The 25,619-nt window shown below is 45.0% G+C and overlaps 1 long non-coding RNA gene across 1 annotated transcript; it reads left to right on the top strand.

The window, feature by feature from the left end:
* Positions 1-11,454: 11,454 nt before the first annotated feature.
* Positions 11,455-13,184, top strand: LOC149974609 (uncharacterized). Its single transcript, XR_016489542.1, has 2 exons — positions 11,455-11,789; positions 12,068-13,184. It is a non-coding gene; the product is annotated as an uncharacterized LOC149974609 (long non-coding RNA).
* The last annotated feature ends 12,435 nt before the right edge of the window (positions 13,185-25,619 follow it).

Genomic DNA, 25,619 nt, shown 5'->3' on the forward strand with positions numbered 1-25,619 from the left:
TGATTGACCTTGGCTACCTCGTGGTTAATGATTGACCTTGGCTACCTCGTGGTTAATGATTGACCTTGGCTACCTCGTGGTTAATGATTGACCACGGCTACCTCGTGGTTAATGATTGACCTTTGCTACCTCGTGGTTAATGATTGACCTTGGCTACCTCGTGGTTAATGATTGACCTTTCCTACCTCGTGGTTAATGATTGACCTTGGTCAACTTTGTTGTTGTCTGTCTCTAATGGCCGACTGTCATTAAGGTTAGTGTTCATCTGCTCTTTTATGTAAAATATTTTGAGAGTATCTTTGCTCCCAACTCTTAAGTCAGTCGCCCGGTTCTTCACAGAAAGTAGTCAGTGTTCAAATGTGTTTCTTTCCCTCCCTGAGTGTCCAAAATGGCACCCCATATCCTATATAGCCCACTGCTATTGACAGGGGTTATTTCCTATACTGTAGAGCACTACTTTCGACAGGGGTTATTTCCTATACTGTAGAGCTCTACTTTTGAAAGGGTTATTACCTATACTGTAGAGCTCTACTATTGACAGGGTTATTTCCTATACTGTAGAGCTCTACTATTGACAGGGGTTATTTCCTATACTGTAGAGCACTACTATTGACAGGGGTTATTTCCTATACTGTAGAGCTCTACTTTTGACAGGGTTATTTCCTATACTGTAGAGCACTACTATTGACAGGGTTATTTCCTATACTGTAGAGCACTACTATTGACAGGGATATTTCCTATACTGTAGAGCTCTACTATTGACAGGGGTTATTTCCTATACTGTAGAGCACTACTATTGACAGGGTTATTTCCTATACTGTAGAGCTCTACTATTGACAGGGGTTATTTCCTATACTGTAGAGCACTACTATTGACAGGGGTTATTTCCTATACTGTAGAGCTCTACTTTTGACAGGGTTATTTCCTATACTGTAGAGCACTACTATTGACTGGGTTATTTCCTATACTGTAGAGCACTACTATTGAGAGAGTTATTTCCTATACTGTAGAGCACTACTATTGACAGGGTTATTTCCTATACTGTAGAGCACTACTATTGACAGGGTTATTTCCTATACTGTAGAGCTCTACTTTTGACAGGGTTATTTCCTACACTGTAGAGCACTACTATTGACAGGGGTTATTTCCTATACTGTAGAGCACTACTATTGACAGGGTTATTTCCTATACTGTAGAGCACTACTATTGACAGGGTTATTTCCTATACTGTAGAGCACTACTATTGACAGGGGTTATTTCCTATACTGTAGAGCACTACTATTGACAGGGGTTATTTCCTATACTGTTGAGCACTACTATTGACAGGGTTATTTCCTATACTGTAGAGCACTACTATTGACAGGGGTTATTTCCTATACTGTAGAGCTCTACTATTGACAGGGGTTATTTCCTATACTGTAGAGCACTACTATTGACAGGGGTTATTTCCTATACTGTAGAGCACTACTATTGACAGGGGTTATTTCCTATACTGTAGAGCACTACTATTGATGGGGGTTATTTCCTATACTGTAGAGCACTACTATTGACAGGGGTTATTTCCTATACTGTAGAGCACTACTATTGACAGGGGTTATTTCCTATACTGTAGAGCACTACTATTGACAGGGGTTATTTCCTATACTGTTGAGCCCTACTATTGACAGGGCTTATTTCCTATACTGTAGAGCTCTACTTTTGACGGGGGTTATTTCCTATACTGTAGAGCACTACTATTGACAGGGTTATTTCCTATACTGTAGAGCACTACTATTGACAGGGGTTATTTCCTATACTGTAGAGCACTACTATTGACAGGGGTTATTTCCTATACTGTAGAGCACTACTATTGACAGGGGTTATTTCCTATACTGTAGAGCTCTACTTTTGACGGAGGTTATTTCCTATACTGTAGAGCTCTACTATTGACAGGGGTTATTTCCTATACTGTAGAGCACTACTATTGACAGGGGTTATTTCCTATACTGTAGAGCTCTACTATTGACAGGGGTTATTTCCTATACTGTAGAGCCCTACTATTGACAAGAGTTATTTCCTATACTGTAGAGCTCTACTTTTGACAGGGTTATTTCCTATACTGTAGAGCACTACTATTGACAGGGGTTATTTCCTATACTGTAGAGCACTACTATTGACAGGGGTTATTTCCTTTACTGTAGAGCACTACTATTGACAGGGGTTATTTCCTATACTGTAGAGCACTACTATTGACAGGGGTTATTTCCTATACTGTAGAGCACTACTATTGACAGGGGTTATTTCCTATACTGTAGAGCTCTACTTTTGACGGGGGTTATTGCCTATACTGTAGAGCTCTACTTTTGACGGGGGTTATTTCCTATACTGTAGAGCTCTACTATTGACAGGGGTTATTTCCCATACTGTAGAGCTCTACTATTGACAGGGTTATTTCCTATACTACAGAGCAGAATGTGTCTTGGTCAAAGTCAATACTCTAGTGAAGGGTGCCATTTTGAAAGCAGGCATTGCCTTCACTTCAATGTGCCAGTGTCTAACTCAAACAAACACACTAATGCTGCTGAAAGGTTGTGTCCCAAATTGGCTCCCCCTTTGTTCCTATATAGTGCACTTCTGTTGACCAGTAGGGAACACGGTGCCATTCAGGATACAGTCAGGATACAGAGTTGTATTACGTTCCAATCATCTCGTTGATGATTAGACTACAGACTACAGGCCAGCGGTATATATAGATGCCACGGAGATTATTACACTTTCTCTCTGGGTGAAATGATGTCACTTATGTGTAGAGCTGAGTAATACTCTACTAAACTCTCACAAGCCTAAGTAATACTCTACTATACCCTCACAGACCTAAATAATACTCTACTATACTGTCACAGACCTAAATAATACTATACTATACTGTCACAGACCTAAGTAATAATATACTATACTGTCACAGACCTAAGTAATACTCTACTATACTCTCACAGACCTAAATAATACTCTACTATACTCTCGCAGACCGAAGTAATACTCTACTATACTCTCACAGACCTAAGTAATAATCTACTATACTGTCACATACCTAGGTAATACTCTACTATACTCTCACAGACCTAAGTAATAATCTACTATACTGTCACATAACTAGGTAATACTCTTACAGACCTAAGTAATACTCTACTATACTCTCACAGACCTACGTAATACTCTACTACACTCTCACAGACCTAAATAATACTCTACTATACTCTCACAGACCTACGTAATACTCTACTATACCCTCACAGGCCTAAGTAATACTCAAATCAAAGTTTATTTGTCACGTGCGCCGAATACAACAGGTGTAGACTTTACAGCGAAATGCTTATTTACAGGCTCTAACCAACAGTGCAGAAAAAAATGTGTGTGTGTGTGCGTGTGTGTGTGTGTGTGTGTGTGCGTGTGTGTGTGTGTGTATAAGTGATTGAGGTAGTATTTACATGTGGGTATGGTTAAAGATGCATTTTTGATGAACAGAGAGTAGCAGTAGTGTAAAAGAGGGGTTGGCAGGTGGTGGGACACAATGCAGATAGCCCGGTTAGCCAATGTGCGGGATCACTGGTTTGTCGGCCCAATTGAGGTAGTATGTACATGAATGTATAGTTAAATTGACTATGCATATATGATGAACAGAGAGTAGCAGTAGCGTAAAAGAGGGGTTGGCAGGTGGTGGGACACAATGCAGATAGCCCGGTTAGCCAATGTGCGGGATCACTGGTTTGTCGGCCCAATTGAGGTAGTATGTACATGAATGTATAGTTAAAGTGACTATGCATATATGATGAACAGAGAGTAGCAGCAGCACACAATGCAAATAGGCCAGGTAACCTGTCACAGGCCCAAGTAATTCTCTACTATACTCTCACATGCCTAAGTAGCTATGACATTGTACCCTCCAAGCTCATCATTAAGCTGGAGGCCCTGGGTCTGAACCCTTGTGCAACTGGGATCTGAACTTCCTGACTGGCTTCCCCCAGGTGGTGAAGGTAGGAAACAACACCTCCACTTCGCTGATCCACAACACAAGGGCCCCACAGGAGTGCGTGTTCAGCCCCCTCCTATACTCCCTGTTCACCCGTGACTGTGTGGCCACGCACGCCTCCAAATAAACTTTGCAGACGACACAACCATAGTAGGCCTGATTACCAACAACGACGAGACAGTCTACAGGAAGGAGGTGACGTTCCTGGCAGAGTGGTGCCAGGAAAATAACCTCTCCTTCAACGTCAACAAAAGAAGGAGCTGATCGTGGACTTCAGGACACAGTAGAGGGACCATGCCCTCTGTCCATGTTGATGGGGACACAGTAGAGGGACCATGCCCACTGTCCACGTTGACGGGGACACATTAGAGGGACCATGCCCCCTGTCCACGTTGACGGGGACACAGTAGAGGGACCATGCCCACTGTCCACGTTGATGGGGACACAGTAGAGGGACCATGCCCACTGTCCACGTTGACGGGGACACAGTAGAGGGACCATGCCCCCTGTCCACGTTGACGGGGACACAGTAGAGGGACCATGCCCCCTGTCCATGTTGATGGGGACACAGTAGAGGGACCATGCCCCCTGTCCATGTTGACGGGGACACAGTAGAGGGACCATGCCCCCTGTCCATGTTGACGGGGACACAGTAGAGGGACCATGCCCCCTGTCCATGTTGATGGGGACACAGTAGATGGACCATGCCCCCTGTCCACGTTGACGGGGACACAGTAGAGGGACCATGCCCCCTGTCCATGTTGACGGGGACACAGTAGAGGGACCATGCCCCCTGTCCATGTTGATGGGGACACAGTAGAGGGACCATGCCCCCTGTCCACGTTGACGGGGACACAGTAGAGGGACCATGCCCCCTGTCCACGTTGACGGGGACACAGCAGAGGGACCATGCCCCCTGTCCACGTTGACGGGGACACAGTAGAGGGACCATGCCCTCTGTCCACGTTGATGGGGACACAGTAGAGGGACCATGCCCCCTGTCCACGTTGACGGGGACACAGTAGAGGGACCATGCCCCCTGTCCACGTTGACGGGGACACAGTAGAGGGACCATGCCCCCTGTCCACGTTGACGGGGACACAGTAGAGGGACCATGCCCCCTGTCCACGTTGACGGGGACACAGTAGAGGGACCATGCCCCCTGTCCACGTTGACGGGGACACAGCAGAGGGACCATGCCCCCTGTCCACGTTGACGGGGACACAGTAGAGGGACCATGCCCTCTGTCCACGTTGACGGGGACACAGTAGAGGGACCATGCCCCCTGTCCACGTTGATGGGTACACAGTAGAGGGACCATGCCCCCTGTCCACGTTGACGGGGACACAGTAGAGGGACCATGCCCCCTGTCCACGTTGACGGGGACACAGTAGAGGGACCATGCCCCCTGTCCACGTTGACGGGGACACAGTAGAGGGACCATGCCCCCTGTCCACATTGATGGGGACACAGTAGAGGGACCATGCCCCCTGTCCATGTTGACGGGGACACAGCAGAGGGACCATGCCCCCTGTCCATGTTGACGGGGACACAGTAGAGGGACCATGCCCCCTGTCCACGTTGACGGGGCCACAGTAGAGAAGGTGAAAAGCTTCAATCTAATCCACACCGACAGTGACTTGAAGAAGGTGCAACAGAAGGCGAAGTCAGTACAGCTGGGACCAAGAGACCGCTTCTATCTCAAGGCCGTCAAGACTGTTAAATAGTCACCACTAGCCGGTACCCTGCCCTTAACTTTAGTCACTGTCACTAGCCGGTACCCTGCCCTTAACTTTAGTCACTGTCACTAGCCGGTACCCTGCCCTTAACCACAGGTTCTGTCAGACCTGGGATCTGACCTGGGCACTGCCCTTAACCTAAAAGAAAACAAATATAATGATATTCCAAAAACGGGTCCAGAAATCAGGATGACAAATATAAATGATATTTGGACACAGTTCTATTAGAACACACCAAAACCTACACATATCTAGGACTAAATATCAGCAACACAGGTAGCTTTCACATGGCGGTGAATGAGCTGAGAGGCAAAGCAAGAAGAGCATTCTATGCCATTAAAAGGAACATCAATATTGAAATTCCAATTAGAATTAGAATCTGGCTCAAATTGTTTCAATCAGTTATAGAACCAATTGCTCTATATGGCAGTGAAGTATGGGGTCCACTCTCTAATAACGAATTTACCAAATGGGACAAACATCCAATTGAAATACTGCATGAAGAGTTTTGCAAGACTGTGTTGCAAGTGCAAAGAAAAACTCCAAATAACGCATGTAGAGCAGAATTGGGCCAAAACCCCCTCCTCATTCAGATAGAAAAAAGAGACATCAAATTTTACAACCATCTAAAAACATATGACCCCAAAACATTCCATCACACAGCTCTACAATGTCAATGTCTGCTGTCTCCCACTAAGGAGGGTCTGCTGTAGACAGATGACCTGGTGCTGCTGTCTCCCACTAAGGAGGGTCTGCTGTAGACAGATGGCCTGGTGCTGCTGTCTCCCACTAAGGAGGGTCTGCTGTAGACAGATGACCTGGTGCTGCTGTCTCCCACTAAGGAGGGTCTGCTGTAGACAGATGACCTGGTGCTGCTGTCTCCCACTAAGGAGGGTCTGCTGTAGACAGATGACCTGGTGCTGCTGTCTCCCACTAAGGAGGGTCTGCTGTAGACAGATGACCTGGTGCTGCTGTCTCCCACTAAGGAGGGTCTGCTGTAGACAGATGACCTGGTGCTGCTGTCTCCCACTAAGGAGGGTCTGCTGTAGACAGATGACCTGGTGCTGCTGTCTCCCACTAAGGAGGGTCTGCTGTAGACAGATGACCTGGTGCTGCTGTCTCCCACTAAGGAGGGTCTGCTGTAGACAGATGACCTGGTGCTGCTGTCTCCCACTAAGGAGGGTCTGCTGTAGACAGATGACCTGGTGCTGCTGTCTCCCACTAAGGAGGGTCTGCTGTAGACAGATGGCCTGGTGCTGCTGTCTCCCACTAAGGAGGGTCTGCTGTAGACAGATGACCTGGTGCTGCTGTCTCCCACTAAGGAGGGTCTGCTGTAGACAGATGACCTGGTGCTGCTGTCTCCCACTAAGGAGGGTCTGCTGTAGACAGATGACCTGGTGCTGCTGTCTCCCACTAAGGAGGGTCTGCTGTAGACAGATGACCTGGTGCTGCTGTCTCCCACTAAGGAGGGTCTGCTGTAGACAGATGACCTGGTGCTGCTGTCTCCCACTAAGGAGGGTCTGCTGTAGACAGATGGCCTGGTGCTGCTGTCTCCCACTAAGGAGGGTCTGCTGTAGACAGATGACCTGGTGCTGCTGTCTCCCACTAAGGAGGGTCTGCTGTAGACAGATGACCTGGTGCTGCTGTCTCCCACTAAGGAGGGTCTGCTGTAGACAGATGACCTGGTGCTGCTGTCTCCCACTAAGGAGGGTCTGCTGTAGACAGATGACCTGGTGCTGCTGTCTCCCACTAAGGAGGGTCTGCTGTAGACAGATGGCCTGGTGCTGCTGTCTCCCACTAAGGAGGGTCTGCTGTAGACAGATGACCTGGTGCTGCTGTCTCCCACTAAGGAGGGTCTGCTGTAGACAGATGACCTGGTGCTGCTGTCTCCCACTAAGGAGGGTCTGCTGTAGACAGATGACCTGGTGCTGCTGTCTCCCACTAAGGAGGGTCTGCTGTAGACAGATGACCTGGTGCTGCTGTCTCCCACTAAGGAGGGTCTGCTGTAGACAGATGACCTGGTGCTGCTGTCTCCCACTAAGGAGGGTCTGCTGTAGACAGATGACCTGGTGCTGCTGTCTCCCACTAAGGAGGGTCTGCTGTAGACAGATGGCCTGGTGCTGCTGTCACCCACTAAGGAGGGTCTGCTGTTTGCACGCCCAATTTTTCAGTTTTTGATTTGTTACAAAAGTTTGAAATATCCAATAAATGTCGTTCCACTTCATGATTGTGTCCCACTTGTTGTTGATTCTTCACAAAAAATACAGTTTTATATCTTTATGTTTGAAGCCTGAAATGTGGCAAAAGGTCGCAAAGTTCAAGGGGGCCGAATACTTTCGCAAGGCACTGTATATAAAGAGAGAGAGAGTGATAGAATGAGACAGCTCTTTCATATACCATAAAGACACTAGCCACTAGGCACACTGGGTAGTTTGGATGCAGTTACTTTTTCAAAGTAACTTTAGTTTAGTAAACTAAAATTTTCTTAAATGGGTGGCTTTCCCAGCTGGCCACACACTGCTTGAATCGATATTGTTCCCGCGTCATTTCAACATTACATTGTACCAACGTGGAATAGACGTTGATTTGACGTCTTTGCCCAGTTTGTCCCAATTGGCTCCCTATTCCATATATATTGCACTACTTTATACCAGAGCCCTATGGCACCCTATTCCCTATATAGTGCACTACTTTAGACCAGAGCCCTATGGCACCCTATTCCCATTATATAGTGCACTACTTTTTTGACTAGAACCCTATGGCACCCAATTCCCTATATATAGTGCACTAGAGCCCTACACTATATGACGGACCGACTTTTGAGACCCAACCCACTGTCTGTCACGGTTCACTCTCCTCACAGCCTGAAACCAGCTGGTTTAACACAAGCCTTTGATTCTTCTCATAAGGCGTATTGGAGAGGTGATGTGAATTGAAGTCACAGCAGTCACCTTCAAAAGAGGAGAGACGTGGAAGGAAATTACAAAGATAAAACAGTTTCCCGGGGAGAACGAGGAAGCAATAGTTATTCTATTATTCTTTTAAAACGCAATGGTCCCAAATGGCACCCTATTCCCTATGTTGACTAGGGCCCATAGGGTTCGGTCCATTGTAGCGCTTTATATCAGGAATAGGTTGTCACTTGGGATGCAGATTTTTGAGAGGAAGTGGAAAATCCCTTTTTAGAGTTGGATCAGAGAGAGAAGGGGGAACAAGGGGGAGAAGTGAGGAGAAGGGGAGAGAAGGGGGATCAGGGAGGAGAAAGGAGGAGAGGGGATAGAAGGGGGATCAGGGAGGTGAAGGGAGGAGAGGGGAGAGAAGGGGGATCAGGGAGGAGAAAGGAGGAGAGGGGATAGAAGGGGGATCAGGGAGGTGAAGGGAGGAGAGGGGAGAGAAGGGGGATCAGGGAGGAGAAAGGAGGAGAGGGGATAGAAGGGGGATCAGGGAAGAGAAGGGGGATCAGGGAGGAGAGGGGAATCAGGGAGGAGAGGGGAGGAGAAGGGGGATCAAGGAGGAGAAGGGAGGAGAAGGGGAGATAAGGGAGATCAGGGAGGAGAAGGGGAGAGAAGGGGGATCAGGGAGGAGAAGGGAGATCAGGGAGGAGAAGGGAGGAGAAGGGGAGAGAAGGGGGATCAGGGAGGAGAAGGGAGGAGAAGGGGAGAGAGGGGAATCAGGGGAGCAGAAGGGGAGAGAAGGGAGATCAGGGAGGAGAAGGGGATCAGGGAGGAGAGGGGAGGAGAAGGGGAGGAGAAGGGGATCAGGGAGGAGAGGGAGGAGAAGGGGGAGCAAGGAGGAGAGGGGAGGAGAAGGGAAGAGAAGGGAAGAGAAGGGGGAGCAGGGAGGAGAAGGGAGGAGAAGGGGAGAGAAGGGGGAGCAGGGAGGAGAGGGGAGGAGAAGGGGAGAGTAGGGGGATCAGGGAGGAGAAGGGAGGAGAAGGGGGATCAGGGAGGAGAAGGGGAGAGAAGGGAGAAGAAGGGAGGAAGGGTAGAGAAGGAGGAACAGGGAGGAGAAGCGAGGAGAAGGGGATAGAAGGGGGAGGAGCAGGGGGGAGAAGGGGGAGCGGGTAGAGAAGGGGGAACAGGGAGGAGAAGCGATGAGAAGGGGAGAGATGGAGGATCAGGGAGGAGAAGGGAGGAGAAGGGGATAGAAGGGGGAGGAGCAGGGGGGAGAAGGGGGAGCGGGTAGAGAAGGGGGAACAGGGAGGAGAAGCGAGGAGAAGGGGAGAGATGGAGGATCAGGGAGGAGAAGGGAGGAGAAGGGGATAGAAGGGGGAGGAGCAGGGGGGAGAAGGGAGGATAAGGGGAGAGAAGGGGGAGCAGGGAGGAGCAGGGGGGAGAAGGGGGAGCAGGGAGGAGCAGGGGCAGCAGGGGAGAGAAGGGGGATCAAGGAGGAGAAGGGGGAGCAGGGAGACCTACTCCAACCACACCTTGTAACTGAATAATAGCTAGCTCTCAGCTCTATCCCCCTGATGCTAATAGTTTCTTATCATGGAGGGAGATAGGGGTCCCAAATGGGACCTTATTCCCTTGGTAGTGCACTACTTTAGACTACGGTCCATAGGGCTCTGATCAAAAGTAGTGCCCTGTATAGGGAATAGGGTGCATTTTTTTGATGCATTCAACATAAACACCTTCTCGGTGATCCTTATCACTTCAAGCAGATACATGGCACACTGCACGTGTGTCGGAAAGATATCTGTTTGTCTCTTTGAATGGCTTGTCCTCTGACAAAGTCCTCTGACATTTCGGTGTTCCTCAAGGTTCCGTTTTAGGACCACTATTGTTTTCACTATATATTTTACCTCTTGGGGATGTCATTCGAAAACACAATGTTAACTTTCACTGCTATGCAGATGACACACAGCTGTACATTTCAATGAAACATGGTGAAGCCCCAAAATTGCCTTCCTGGAAGCCTGTGTTTCAGTGGATGGCTGCAAACGTTCTACTTTTAAACTCGGACAAAACAGAGATGCTTGTTCTAGGTTCCAAGAAACAAGGAGATCTTCTGTTGAATCTGACAGTTAATCTTGACGGTTGTACGGTCGTCTCAAATAAAACTGTGAAGGACCTCGGCGTTACTCTGGACCCTGATCTCTCTTTTGACGAACATATCAAGACTGTTTCAAGGACAGCTTTTTTCCATCCACCCCTCATATCCTGGTTCCTCTCTAGGTTTCTTCCTAGGTTTTGGCCTTTCTAGGGAGTTTTTCCTAGATTGTTTCATGGACAGCTTTTTTCCATCTGCGTAACATTTGATGCAATTATCCATGCTTTTGTTACTTCTAGGTTAGACTACCGCAATGCTCTACTTTCCGGCTACCCGGATAAAGCACTAAATAAACTTCAATTAGTGCTAAATACGGCTGCTAGAATCCTGACTAGAACCAAAAAGATGACTCATATTACTCCAGTGCTAACCTCTTTACACTCATTTCCTGTTAAAAGCAAGGGCTGATTTCAAGGTTTTACTGCTAACCTACAAAGCATTACATGGGCTTGCTCCTACCTATCTTTCCAATTTGGTCCTGCCGTACTGACCTGCCGTCTCCTCCCTGATCCCCCTGACAAGACGCAGGCCTCCTAATTGTCTCTAGAATTTCTAAGCAAACAGCTGGAGGCAGGGCTTTCTCCTATAGAGCTACATTTTTATGGAATTGTCTGCCTACCCATGTGAGACTCTCAGACTCGGTCTCAACCTTTAAGTATTATTGAAGACTCATCTCTTCAGTAGGTCCTATGATTGAGTGTAGTCTGGCCCAGGAGTGTGAAGGTGAACGGAAAGGCTCTGGAGCAACGAACCGCCCTTGCTGTCTCTGCCTGGCCGGTTCCCCTCTCACCACTGGGATTCTCTGCCTCTAACCCTATTACAGGGGCCGAGCCACTGGCTTACTGGTGCTCTTTCATACCGTCCCTAGGAGGGGTGCGTCACTTGAGTGGGTTGAGTCACTGACGTGGTCTTCCTGTCTGGGTTGGCGCCCCCCCTTGGGTTGTGCCGTGGCGGAGATCTTTGTGGGCTATACTCGGCCTTGTCTCAGCATGGTAAGTTGGTGGTTGAAGATATCCCTCTAGTGTTGTGGGGGCTGTACTTTGGCAAAGTGGGTGGGGTTATATACTTCCTGTTTGGCCCTGTCCGGGGGTATCATCGGATGGGGCCACAGTGTCTCCTGACCTGTCTCAGCCCCCAGTATTTATGCTGCAGTAGTTTATGTGTCGGGCTGCTAGGGTCAGTTTGTTATATCTGGAGTATTTCTCCAGTGTCCTCTGTGAATTTAAGTATGCTCTCTAATTCTCTCTTTCTTTCTTTCTCTCTCTCGGAGGACCTGAGCCCTTGGACCATGCCTCAGGAGTAGCTGGCATGATGACTCCTTGCTGTCCCCAGTCCACCTGGCCATGCTGCTACTCCAGTTTCAACTGTTCTGCCTGCGGCTATGGAACCCTGACCTGTTCACCGGACATGCTACCTGTCCCAGACCTGCTGTTTTCAACTCTCTAGAGACAGCAGGAGCGGTAGAGATACTCTTAATGATCGGCTATGAAAAGCCAACTGACGTTTTCTCCTGAGGTGCTGACCTGTTGCACCCTCTACAACCACTGTGATTATTATTATTTGACCCTGCTGGTCATTTAGGGACATTTGAACATCTTGGCAATGTTCTGTTATAATCTCTACCCGGCACAGCCAGAAGAGGACTGGCCACCCCTCATAGTCTGGTTCCTCTCTAGGTTTCTTCCTAGGTTATGGCCTTTCCAAATTTGAGATTTTTGGTTCCAACCGCCGTGTCTTTGTGAGACACAGAGTAGGTGAACGGATGATCTCCGCATGTGTTGTTCCCATCGTGAAGCATGGAGGAGGAGGTGTGATGGTGTGAGGGGTGCTTTGCTGGTGACACTCTCAGTGATTTATTTAGAATTCAAGGCACACTTAACCAGCATGGCTACCAAAGCATTCTGCAGCGATACGCCATCCCATCTGGTTTGCGCTTAGTGGGACTGTAATTCGTTTTTCCACAGGACAATGACCCAACACACCTCCAGGCTATGTAAGGGCTATTTGACCAAGAAGGAGAGTGATGGAGTGCTGTATCAGATGACCTGGCCTCCACAATCACCCCACCTCAACCCAATGGAGATGGTTTGGGATGATTTGGACCGCAGAGTGAAGGAAAAGAAGCCAACAAGTTCTCAGCATATGTGGGAACTCCTTCAAGACTGTTCGAAAAACATTCCTCGTGATGCTGGTTGAGAGAATGCCAAGATTGTGCAAAGCACATCAAGGCAAAAGATGGCTACTTTGTAGAATCGAAAATGTATTTTAATATGTTTAACACTTTTTTTGTTTACTACATGATTCCATATGTGTTATTTCATAGTTTTGATGTCTTCACTATTATTCTACAATGTAGAAAAGTGTAAAAATAAAGAATAACCCCCTGAGCGAGTATCCGTGTCCAATCTTTTGACTGGTACTGTACATATTGTCTAGGTAGTCATTTGGGATGCAGCTCTGCTCCCTCTCAAAGAATAGAGGGCACCTACAAGCTACACACTCTCCTTGAAAGCAGGTGATGAAATAGTCAGTGACATTGAAATGGAAATGCACTGCTGTAACATGAAGGGACTCTACTGACGAAATAGTAAAATATCCTTCCATCCTTTTGTCTCGCAATGTTAAGTCCTTCCTGTTTTTAATAGTACTTGTTACTGTTGAAAAAAAAATTCTACAGTCCAAACCCAACAAATTTATGTCATCAAGCTCCTGGTTTAAGGATGTAACTAGTTCCTAACAGGGAACATTCCAAGGGCCATGAACAGGATGTTGTGAAGGCAAAGATTAGAGAGAGAGGTAGGCAGGATAAACTCAAACAGGATTATGTGAAGTCAAAGATTAGAGAGAGAAGTAGGCAGGATAAACTCAAACAGGATATTGTGAAGTCAAAGATTAGAGAGAGAGAAGTAGGCAGGATAAACTCAAACAGGATATTGTGAAGTCAAAGATTAGAGAGAGAAGTAGGCAGAATAAACTCCAACAGGATATTGTGAAGTTAAAGATTAGAGAGAGAGAAGTAGGCAGAATAAACTCCAACAGATTGAGAAAGGAAGACAAATATGGAGTGATTGAAGCATCTGTCATGTCTAGACTACAGGGTCACACTATGTCAATAAAACCACCTCGCAGAAACACACACACACACACACACACACACACACACACACACACACACACACACACACAAGGTTAGAGCACAGAACATGTGTGGACTCGTTGACCTTTCATTACTATGAGAAAGTGTTACTGACATTATTTTCAATTTGGCGTCTAGATGGAAACCAGATATAATCAAACGACAAGTAAAAGCAGCTACATATTTATCTTCATGTCAATGGGATCACTGAACGTGAAAAATATACCTCAAATGTACAGTATATTGGGGAGATGCCAAACCGTACAGAAGCCATGTTGGGAATATATAAAAAGTTCAAGAAAGAAATGATGTAAATAAAAAAATATGTCTAATTTCACACATAGCTGCCTGTTTCAACTCCCGCTGGGACACAGAGTTTGAGTACCCCCATAATGCACCACGTCTGACCAGAGCCTCATGGTTCCTGGTAATAAAATGCACTAAAAAGGGAAAAGGGTGCGGTTTGAGACTTACCCAGTAACATGGGTAGTGGGTAGAAGGCAATTACCATACTGCTGAGAGTCACGGCAGAAGTATGAGGCGCATGTATTAGCTTGTGCCCCAATGGCACCCTATAGTGTGCCACTTTTAGTACACTGTAGGCTAAACACATTATTGCACTACATAGCAAAAAGGGTGCCATTTGGAATGCACAGTAGGGGTTCAATGCGGAACAGTTCAATGAGGAAGTGCAGAGAATACTGAGACGGAAGGAGTTATTATTATGGAGTTATTATGGAGTTATTATGGAGTTATTATGAAGGAGTTAATATGAAGGAGGTATTATGAAGGAGTTATTATGGAGTTATTATGGAGTTATTATGGAGTTATTATGGAGTTATTATGAAGGAGTTAATATGGAGTTGTTATGGAGTTATTATGAAGGAGTTATTATGGAGGATTTATTATGAAGGAGTTATTATGAAGGAGTTGTTATGGAGTTATTATGAAGGAGTTATTATGAAGGAGTTATTGTGGAGGAGTTCTTATGAAGGAGTTATTATGGAGGAATTATTACAGAGGAGTTATTATGAAGGAGTTATTAGGGAGTTATTATGGAGTTATTATGGAGGAGTTATTATGGAGGAGTTATTATGAAGGAGTTATTATGAAGTTAATATGAAGGAGTTATTATGAGGGAGTAATTATGAAGGAGTTATTATGAAGTTAATATGAAGGAGTTATTATGGAGTTATTATGAAGGAGTTAATATGAAGTTAATATGAAAGAGATAATATGAAGGAGTTATTATGAAGTTAATATGAAGGAGTTATTATGAAGGAGATAATATGGAGGAGTTATTATGAAGAAGATAATATGAAGGATTTATTATGGAGCTATTACGAATGAGTTATTATGAAGGAGATAATATGAAGGAGTTATTATGAAGGAGATAATATGAAGGAGTTATTATGAAGGAGATAATATGAAGGAGTTATTATGAAGTTAATATGAAGGAGTTATTATGAAGGAGTTATTATGGAGTTATTATGAAGGAGCTATTACGAAGGAGCTATTACGAAGGAGCTATTATGGAGGATTTATTATGAAGGAGTTATTATGAAGGAGTTGTTATGGAGTTATTATGAAGGAGTTATGAAGGAGTTATTATGAAGGAGTTATTATGAAGGAGTTATTATGGAGGAGTTCTTATGAAGGAGTTATTATGGAGGAGTTATTACAGAGGAGTTATTATGAAGGAGTTATTATGGAGTTATTATGGAGTTATTATGGAGGAGTTATTATGGAGGAGTTATTATGAAGGAGTTATTATGAAGTTAATATGAAGGAGTTATTATGAAGGAGTTATTATGAAGGAGTTATTATGAAGTTAATATGAAGGAGTTATTATGGAGTTATTATGGAGTTATTATGAAGGAGTTAATATGAAGTTAATATGAAAGAGCTAATATGAAGGAGTTATTATGAAGCTAATATGAAGGAGTTATTATGAAGGAGTTATTATGGAGGAGTTATTATGAAGGAGATAATATGAAGGAGTTATTATGGAGGAGTTATTATGAAGGAGATAATATGAAGGAGTTATTATGGAGGAGTTATTATGAAGGAGATAATATGAAGGAGTTATTATGGAGGAGTTATTATGAAGGAGATAATATGAAGGAGTTATTATGGAGCTATTACGAAGGAGTTATTATGAAGGAGATAATATGAAGGAGTTATTATGAAGGAGATAATATGAAGGAGTTATTATGAAGTTAATATGAAGGAGTTATTATGAAGGAGTTATTATGGCGGAGATATTATGAAGGAGCTATTACGAAGGAGTTATTACGAAGGAGTTATTATGAAGGAGTTAATATGAAGGAGTTAATATGAAGGAGTTATTGTGAAGGGGTTATTACATAATATGAAGGAGTTATTATATAATATGAAGGAGTTATTATATAATTATTACGAAGAAGTTAATAAGAAGGAGTTATTATGGAGTTATTATGGAGTTATTATGGAGTTATTATAAATACGTCACAGTGTTTTATGGACTGTCTAATGTGCTGTTGGAGAGATCACTGAATATACAGATGTGGTATTATAATTTGTCGTTATCGTTGCAGTGGCTGTTCCAAGCCATCATGTCCCAGCGGCACTAAAGCCATGAAAAGTGAATGACAAAGGTTGATTTGCATACATTTTACTGAGCAGTTCTGAGACATTGTATATCCCTTAGCATATGCCATTAGGAAGTATGGCATTCTCCGTCTGTTGTTCGTTGAAAAGGACTCGTGCTATTCAAGTCGTTACTTCCCACGTCCATGTAATTTGCTCTGTCTCAAACACACATATGCTCTCCCTCTCCTCTGTCTCACACACACTGTGCTAGCATAGCGTCCTATTCAGTGTCAGCGTGACGGACTTCCGTTGTGCTGCTGCCAACTAGAGTTGCATAAGATATGCTTCACTTTTCAGAGGAGCGATTTCATAAATGAAAGATAGAGCCTTGAGGCTGAATATACAGTCTGAATCCCAGATGGAAGCCTATTACCTAAGTTTCTATCTCATAGGGCTCTGGGCAACCGTAGTGCATAGGGCGCCATTTGGGCTCTGGGCAACCGTAGTGCATAGGGAGCCATTTGGGCTCTGGACAACCGTAGTGCTTAGGGTGCCATTTGGGCTCTGGGCAACCGTAGTGCTTAGGATGCCATTTGGGCTCTGGGCAACCGTAGTGCTTAGGGTGCCATTTGGGCTCTGGGCAACCGTAGTGCTTAGGGTGCCATTTGGGCTCTGGGCAACCGTAGTGCTTAGCGTGCCATTTGGGCTCTGGGCAACCGTAGTGCTTAGGGTGCCATTTGGGCTCTGGGCAACCGTAGTGCTTAGGGTGCCATTTGGGCTCTGGGCAACCGTAGTGCATAGGGTGCCATTTGGGCTCTGGGCAACCGTAGTGCTTAGGGTGCCATTTGGGCTCTGGGCAACCGTAGTGCATAGGGTGCCATTTGGGCTCTCGGCAACCAAGGTGCATAGGGTGCCATTTGGGCTCTCGGCAACCAAGGTGCATAGGGTGCCATTTGGGCGACATGTTCCACTGCATGGGAAGTGGCTTGTTTCAGCTCAGAATGAAAAGGTCAATAATACTGAAATGAATGAGAGAAAAAAAATGTCACACTCGTGCAATCAGGACTGAGGAACAGTTAGACACACACCTGCAGTGCTATTTATTGCTAAATGCGAGGTATGGGGGGGGGGGGGGGGATATAGAGGAGGCTTTTTAGGTAATGTCTTGATTAGCTTTTTCTTTGGCAATCAGACCATTTGTATCAACGACCGTGAAATGTACAACATGGCATTTATAAAATGTGTGTTTGCATTAAAAAAATAGCTTCATTTATCAACTGTTAAAGATGAGGTTCAGAATCTTAAGCAGGACACATTTCGTAACGTACACAGGGTATAGTACAAAATGGATTCATAACATATTGTACGAAATGCAAATAAATAAAGAAATATACACTGAATGTACAAAACATTCGGGTGACCTTCCTAAATATACAGTCGCACCCCCTTTTGCCCTCAGAACAGCCTTAATTTGTAGTACCCATGTACTCGACAGGGTGTCGAAAGCATTCAACAGGGATGCTGGTCCATGTTGACTCAATGCTTTCCCACAGTTGTGTCAAATTGGCTGGAAGTCCTTTGGGTTTGTGGACCACTCGTGATGCACACAGGAAGTGTTGAGCGTAAAATATCCAGCAGCGTTTAAGTTCTGGAAACAAACCGGTGCGTCTGGTACCTACTACCATACCTCGTTCAACGACACTCAAATATGTTGTCTTGCCCATTCACCCTCTGTATGGCACACATACACAATCCATGTCTCAATCGTCTCAAATGCATGAAAATCCTTAATGAAAATCCTTCTTTTCACCCGTGTCCTCCCCTTCATCTACACTGATTGAAGTGGCTTTAACAAGTGACATCAATAAGGGATCATATCGTTCACCTGGATTCACCTGGAAGAGTTCCTAACGTTATGTATATATATACAGTACATATATATATGTTTTGTACACTCTGTGTATATATACAGTACATATATATGTGTTTTTGCAGGAAGCAACATATCACATGAAAAGGATGATGTAGTACACAAATGGATGATGTAGTACACAAATGGATGATGTAGTACACAAATGGATGATGTAGTACACAAATGGATGATGTGGTACACAAATGGATGATGTGGTACACAAATGGATGATGTGGTACACAAATAGATGATGTGGTACACAAATGGATGATGTGGTACACAAATAGATGATGTGGTACACAAATGGATGATGTGGTACACAAATGGATGATGCAGTAGTACACAATTGGTTGACATAGTTCACAAAAAACAAGGGAGTACTTTTAAGCTCGTGAGCATCACTTTCAAAACTACCGGCTGAAATTATACAAAGGTTTGAGAGGAAATCATTTAACAGAGAGGCCAGACAAAAATGGGAACAACGGAACAGTCAAGGACAACAACTGAACAGTTCAGGACAACAACTGAACAGTCCAGGACAACAACTGAGCAGTCTAGGACAATAACCAGGACAACAACTGAACAGTCTAGGACAACAACCAGGACAACAACTGAACAGTTCAGGACAACAACTGAACAGTCCAGGACAACAACCAGGACAACAACTGAACAGTTCAGGACAACAACTGAACAGTCCAGGACAACAACTGAGCAGTCTAGGACAATAACCAGGACAACAACTGAACAGTTCAGGACAACAACTGAACAGTCCAGGACAACAACTGAGCAGTCTAGGACAATAACCAGGACAACAACTGAACAGTCTAGGACAACAACTGAACAGTCCAGGACAACAGCTGAACAGTCTAGGACAACAACTGAACAGTCCAGGACAACAACCAGGACAACAACTGAACAGTTCAGGACAACAACTGAACAGTCCAGGACAACAACTGAGCAGTCTAGGACAACAACTGAACAGTCCAGGACAACAACTGAACAGACCAGGACAACAACTGAACAGGGCAACAACTGAACAGTCCAGAGCAACAACTGAACAGTCCAGGACAACAACTGAACAGTCCAGGACAACAACTCAACAGACCAGGACAATAACTGAACAGTCCAGGACAACAACTGAACAGTCCAGGACAACAACTGAACAGTCCAGGAAAACAACCAGGACAACAACTGAACAGGCCAGGACAACAACCAGGACAACAACTGAACAGTCCAGGACAATAACTGAACAGTCCAGGACAACAACTGAACAGTCCAGGACAACAACTGAGCAGTCCAGGACAACAACTGAGCAGTCCAGGACAACAACTGAACAGTCCAGGACAACAACTGAACAGACCAGGACAACAACTGAACAGTCCAGGACAACAACCAGGACAACAAATTAACAGTTCAGGACAACAACTGAACAGTCCAGGACAACAACTGAACAGTCCAGGACAACAACTGAACAGACCAGGACAATAACTGAACAGTCCAGGACAACAACTGAACAGTCCAGGACAACAATTGAACAGTTCAGGACAACAACTGAACAGTCCAGGACAACAACTGAACAGTCCAGGACGACAACCAGGACAACAACTGAACAGACCAGGACAACAACCAGGACAACAACTGAACAGTCCAGGACAATAACTGAACAGTCCAGGACAACAACTGAACAGTCCAGGACAACAACTGAGCAGTCCAGGACAACAACTGAGCAGTCCAGGACAAGAACTGAACAGTCCAGGACAACAACTGAACAGACCAGGACAACAACTGAACAGTCCAGGACAACAACCAGGACAACAAATGAACAGTTCAGGACAACAACAAAACAGTCCAGGACAACAACTGAACAGTCCAGGACAACAACTGAACAGACCAGGACAATAACTGAACAGTCCAGGACAACAACTGAACAGTCCAGGACAACAATTGAACAGTCCAGGACAACAACCAGGACAACAACTGAACAGACCAGGACAACAACCAGGACAACAACTGAACAGTCCAGGACAATAACTGAACAGTCCAGGACAACAACTGAACAGTCCAGGACAACAACTGAACAATCCAGGACAACAACTGAACAGACCAGGACAACAACTGAACAGTCCAGGACAACAACTGAACAGTCCAGGACAACAACTGAACGTGGTCTTCCTGTCTGGGTTGGCGCCCTCCCTTGGGTTGTGCCATGGCGGAGATCTTTGTGGGCTATACTCAGCCTTGTTTCAGGATGGTAAGTTGGTGGTTGAATATATCCCTCTAGTGGTGTGGGGGCTGTGCTTTGGCAAAGTAGGTGGGGTTATATCCTTCCTGTTTGGCCCTGTCCGGGGGTGTCCTCGGATGGGGCCACAGTGTCTCCTGACCCCTCCTGTCTCAGCCTCCAGTATTTATGCTGCAGTAGTTTATGTGTCGGGGGGCTAGGGTCAGTTATATCTGGAGTACTTCTGTCCTATTCGGTGTCCTGTGTGAATCTAAGTGTGCGTTCTCTAATTCTCTCCTTCTCTCTTTCTTTCTCTCTCTAGGAGGACCTGAGCCCTAGGACCATGCCCCAGGACTACCTGACATGATGACTCCTTGCTGTCCCCAGTCCACCTGGCCGTACTGCTGCTCCAGTTTAAACTGACCTGAGCCCTAGGACCATGCCCCAGGACTACCTGACATGATGACACCTTGCTGTCCCCAGTCCACCTGGCCGTGCTGCTGCTCCAGTTTAAACTGACCTGAGCCCTAGGACCATGCCCCAGGACTACCTGACATGATGACTCCTTGCTGTCCCCAGTCCACCTGGCCGTGCTGCTGCTCCAGTTTCAACTGTTCTGCCTTATTATTGTTCGACCATGCTGGTCATTTATGAACATTTGAACATCTTGGCCATGTTCTGTTATAATCTCCACCTGGCACAGCCAGAAGAGGACTGGCCACCCCATATAGCCTGGTTCCTCTCTAGGTTTCTTCCTAGGTTTTGGCCTTTCTAGGGAGTTTTTCCTAGCCACTGTGCTTCTACACCTGCATTGCTTGCTGTTTGGGGTTTTAGGCTGGGTTTCTGTATAAATACATTTGGGCTATATAAATACATTTGATTTGATTTTGATTTCATTTGACACATCTATGATACTACTACTGTACTGAGATGACACATCTATGATACTACTACTATACTGAGATGACACATCTATGATACTAAAAGTACTACTGTATTGAGATGACACATCTATGATAATACTACTGTACTGAGATGACACATCTATGATACTAAAACTACTACTGTATTGAGATGACACATCTATGATACTACTACTGTACTGAAATGCCACATCTATGATACTACTACTGTACTGAGATGACACATCTATGATACTACTACTGTACTGAGATGCCACATCTATGATACTACTACTGTACTGAGATGCCACATCTATGATACTACTACTACTGTACTGAGATGCCACATCTATGATACTACTACTACTGTACTGAGATGCAACATCTATGATACTACTACTGTACTGAGATGCCACATCTATGATACTACTACTACTGTACTGAGATGCCACATCTATGATACTACTACTACTGTACTGAGATGCCACATCTATGATACTACTACTGTACTGAGATGACACATCTATGATACTACTACTGTACTGAGATGACTACTATGTGTGCATCAACCCAGCACCTCATCCACCTACACATGTAGGCTATATGTAGGCTATAGATGTCACGATGACAATGTGTCTCTTGCAACTTCCTTCCGTTTTTCAGTTTCTGTACAGGTCTCGTGACTCAGTCAGACGTCTAGTCCGCGTTCGTACTGTACGACAATGCACTAAGTGGTTTTCCTTTAGCTCCTTTAGTTACCATGGAGGAGGTTGTGTCATTGCTACTCCTGCTCCACACTGTGCCCAGCGGAGCGTGTCAGCTGGACGTGACCACAGTCATCCCTGAGTAATCTGATTAAATAAAAAAGGTGATCTTTCAGAACCAAACTGTGTGATCAGATGATGTGGCTGGTGGCACAGGGCCGTTTATTTTTGAATTAAGGGGTGACTTTAATGTGGTGTGAAACAGCGCTGGGACGGCACTATATCCATCTGAACTAGATTTAGAAAGAGATCAGCGGACTAAAAGGCAATATTCAGGCTTTAATTCCACGGCGTGACAATCTTCTAGGACAGAGCTGGCGACTAGGCCTGGCCATTACCAGATAGTTCCGACTCCACGGTAAGGAGAAATTGTTCATTTCCAAGTCTTTTGAAACTGACCTGTTGGAAAATGTGATAAAGCCATTAAATCTAATGGGATAAAACACAGTGAGATAATGTAGCTGGTGGGACTCTCATGTTCTGACCTTAGTTCTTTTGTTATGTCTTTGGTTTAGTATGGTCAGGGCGTGAGTTTGGTGGGTTGTCTATGTTAGTTTTTCTATGATTTTCTATTTCTATGTTTGGTACGGTTCTCAATCAGAGGCAGCTGTCAATCGGTGTCCCTGATTGAGAACCATATTTAGGTAGCCTGTTTTCGATTGTGTTTTGTGGGTGGTTGTTTCCTGAGTCTGTGTGTGTCTGCACCAGACAGAACTGTTCCGGTTGTTTCTTTGTTGTTTTGTCATTCAGTGTTCAGTTGTCATTAAATAAAATGAACCCTTGCTTCATTCCTTCCTCGTTTTCAACAGTTACATGAAAAACATTTTGTCCGGTATTATCTTCATCATTCTAATGACATCCTTGAACAATATAGGACTAGAATTAGATGCAGAGGCTTTAAACTTCTCTTCACTAAGATGGAGAGGTTATGGGCTGAATAAATAACTGCTACAGTCTACCGCCAACCCGCGTTCGTTGTTCTATTCTACTGTGCCTACTACAGGCGACCTAATGTACCAACTACAGGTAACCTACTGTAGTCACTACAGGTGACCTACGGTGCCTACTACAGGTAACCTACTGTGCCTACTACAAGTAACCTACTACAGGTAACTACTGTACCTACTACATGTGAACTACTACAGGTGACCTACTGTAACTACTACAGGTGACCTACTACAGGTGACCTACTGTACCTACTACAGGTGACCTACTACAGGCAACCTACTGTACCTACTACAGGTGACCTACTGTACCTAATACAGGTAACCTAATGATCCTACTACAGGTAACCTGCTACAGGTAACAACTGTACCTACTACAGGTGACCTACTGGACCTACTAATGGTGACCTACTGTACCTACTACAGGTAACCTACTGTACCTACTACAGGTGACCTACTGTACCTACTACAGGTAATCTACTATACCTACTACAGGTGACCTACTACAGGTAACCTACTGTACCTACTACAGGTAACCTACTACAGGTGACCTACTGTACCTACTACAGGTAACCTACTACAGGTAACAACTGTACCTACTACATGTGACCTACTATACCTACTACAGGTGACCTACTGTACGTGCTACAGGTAACCTACTGTACCTACTACAGGTGACCTACTACAGGTAACCTACTGTACCTACTACAGGTAACTTACTGTACCTACTACATGTGACCTAATACAGGTGACCTAATGTACCTACTACAGGTAACCTACTAAACCTACTACAGGTAACCTGCTACAGGTAACAACTGTACCTACTACAGGTGACCTACTGGACCTACTAATGGTGACCTACTGTACCTACTACAGGTAACCTACTGTACCTACTACAGGTGACCTACTGTACCTACTACAGGTAATCTACTATACCTACTACAGGTGACCTACTACAGGTAACCTACTGTACCTACTACAGGTAACCTACTACAGGTGACCTACTGTACCTACTACAGGTAACCTACTACAGGTAACAACTGTACCTACTACATGTGACCTACTATACCTACTACAGGTGACCTACTGTACGTGCTACAGGTAACCTACTGTACCTACTACAGGTGACCTACTACAGGTAACCTACTGTACCTACTACAGGTAACTTACTGTACCTACTACATGTGACCTAATACAGGTGACCTAATGTACCTACTACAGGTAACCTACTAAACCTACTACAGGTAACCTACTGTACCTACTACAGGTAACCTACTGTACCTACTACAGGTAACCTACTGTACCTACTACAGGTAATCTACTGTACCTACTACAGGTAACCTACTGTACCAACTACAGTTAACCTACTGTACCTACTACAGGTAACCTACTGTACCTACCACAGGTGACATACTGTACCTACTACAGGTAACCTACTACAGGTGACCTACTGTACCTACTACAGGTGACATACTGTACCTACTACAGGTAACCTACTGTACCTACTACAGGTAACCTACTGTACCTACCACAGGTGACATACTGTACCTACTACAGGTAACCTACTACAGGTGACCTACTGTACCTACTACAGGTGACATACTGTACCTACTACAGGTAACCTACTACAGGTGACCTACTGTACCTACTACAGGTGACCTACTGTACCTACTACAGGTGAACTACTGTACCTACTACAGGTGACCTACTGTACCTACTACAGGTGACATACTGTACCTACTACAGGTAACCTACTACAGGTGACCTACTGTACCTACTACAGGTAACCTACTGTACCTACTACAGGTAACCTACTGTACCTACCACAGGTGACATACTGTACCTACTACAGGTAACCTACTACAGGTGACCTACTGTACCTACTACAGGTGACATACTGTACCTACTACAGGTAACCTACTACAGGTGACCTACTGTACCTACTACAGGTGAACTACTGTACCTACTACAGGTAACCTACTGTACCTACTACAGTTAACTTACTGTACCAACCACAGGTAACCTACAGTACCTACTACAGGTAATCTACAGTACCTACTACAGGTGACCTACTGTACCTACTTAATGAATTGATTTGTTTAGATGAAAATATCATGACCGGTTGTGTTCAAGACACGTTATTAAAAGGTCAAACATGTTTACAGTTAAATGACATGTCTTTACTATAAAGCCCATTAAATGTTTTGTGTCTATTCAAGGTCCTGTTAAAGAAAATAGAGACCCCCCCCCCCCCGAGTATCAAGCAGTCTGGGTAACACTTTCAACTGAATTTACTGCTGGATGCTGATATCCTTATATACAATCCTGACCTTGAATGAAAACACCGTAACAAGTCATTGATTTATAATTTATTT

Source organism: Oncorhynchus mykiss, chromosome 20, assembly GCF_057628025.1.
Source record: "Oncorhynchus mykiss isolate SJ-2025 chromosome 20, ASM5762802v1, whole genome shotgun sequence".
NCBI classification, from domain to species: domain Eukaryota; kingdom Metazoa; phylum Chordata; class Actinopteri; order Salmoniformes; family Salmonidae; genus Oncorhynchus; species Oncorhynchus mykiss.